The sequence below is a fragment of the Propithecus coquereli genome, unplaced genomic scaffold, assembly GCF_000956105.1.
Source record: "Propithecus coquereli isolate 6110/MARCELLA unplaced genomic scaffold, Pcoq_1.0 Scaffold183, whole genome shotgun sequence".
NCBI lineage: Eukaryota > Metazoa > Chordata > Mammalia > Primates > Indriidae > Propithecus > Propithecus coquereli.
Genome location: NW_012143079.1, coordinates 97955 through 99775, shown reverse-complemented (window position 1 = coordinate 99775; position 1821 = coordinate 97955).

The following is a 1821-nucleotide window of genomic DNA, read 5'->3' as shown; positions in this document are numbered from 1 at the left end:
GACTACAAGCTGTTTTGTTCTCAGGAAAATTTTAGGTGCCATTGGAATGCATGTTGAATTTAAGTGTATAATGTGTGATCCACTGATATCATCTGCATTACTCTGAATCATACAAAAATTATTTTATGACCTGATCATAAGTCAGGTAAGAGAATGGTTCTATCTTATGTGTGTTTTGCCCTCTTTATCTCAAGCAGTATGTATGACCTTGATGTTATTTTAACTTACATGTTTGTACATATACAAGTATCTAAAGTAAGTAATATACCCCATTTATGTCTTTAAGATTAGCTATTAGCAAACAGCAAACAAGCCCCCGTAAGAAACTGGAGCAAGTCTTTCCAGTTGGACTATATTAGAATTCCATCTACATTTTAATTTGTTTCCTGCTGTGTGGATATATTAGACGGAATCTATTACCTGGCTCAATGGTCCTTTCAGACAATTTCCTTCTCATTCTGATTTTATTGTAAGTGATCTTCAACATACTGTAGAAGTCTGCAAATCCAATTTTGATCACTTCCATAAGGCACTGATTACTATGACCTTATGTAATATTTTTAAAAAACTACCAAATATAAGAACTGATGGAGTATTGTGATATTATATAGGTTATCTTTTGATTAAAGGTACTGGTTATGGAGTGTTGTATGAGATTTTATGCGTGGACATTTCTTCATTATTGATTCCTCATATTTCTGTTGTGCAGAACAAAACTCTACAGCAATTACCGCCTTGGGACAGGACCTGGTTTTACATTTAACATTCCTGCTTTATGTTTAATACTACTTTGAGTTGCCTCTTTGCCTGGTGATCATGAACCACCTACTGTTTTTTCATTTAGAGGTAATGTTTCTCTGAGTGTTTACTATAATTTCAGTTTTAAATATAGTCCTTTCATGCATTTAATATATTTAATCCTTACTGTGAAACAGATTAATGGACCTTTGGTATAAAGTTTAGGAACATTAATTTAGTTCACTCTGGTTTATTTAACCATGTTGCAATCTTACTGGGGTATAATTTTTCAGGATATGTCTAGAAGTTAGAGAGATGATGTCAGATGGTGATAGCATGCCCAACAGTTTGATGAAGAACACTCTTAGGGAAAAATAAATAGTAGTTATTCATTCCATTTGAAGCCTGATGTTCTCTTCCTCATCTTCAGAACTGTCCTGCTATGACTTTGTGTCTAGTATTTTGTTTTGACTCTTTTTCCTGACTCTAATTTTATTTCTTCCAAACTCTGTTCATTTTTCCTTTTCTTATATTTGTTTCTTTGATTTCATTCTTAATATAGAATTTACTCTTTCCTCCTTTTTCCTCTTGACAATTTACTTTCTGCAACAGCCTCTTGACTGTACTAACAACTCTAGTTTTTGTTCTCTGCTGATCTCAAGTAACCTAACAGGTTAAGATTTTAGATTATGATATTCATGTGTCATTCTCCAATTTAAAATTCTTCAGTGCTTTGCGTTTTCTTGCTGCTTAAAATGCTACCTAATATTCATAGCTTTAATAGCTATTCTTTATAGTCTCTATTATATTTATTCAAAATTAGTTCTTACTCATTTCACTCACTTGCTTCCTACAGCAGGTCCTGTTTCCAGAACTCTTTGTTCATTCAATATGTTACTTCCCTGAGAACAAGAGTTATGTCTTATATTTGTAACCCTGTGCATATCCCTTTCCTCAGCACAGTGTCTAATCCATGATAAAAGTTCAATTAGTGTATTTTGATTTTTGTTTTTGTGTCAATTGGGGTCATTTTTAGATGGGTGGGATAATGATTTACTTTTATTCTGCATTTTTTACCTTAAG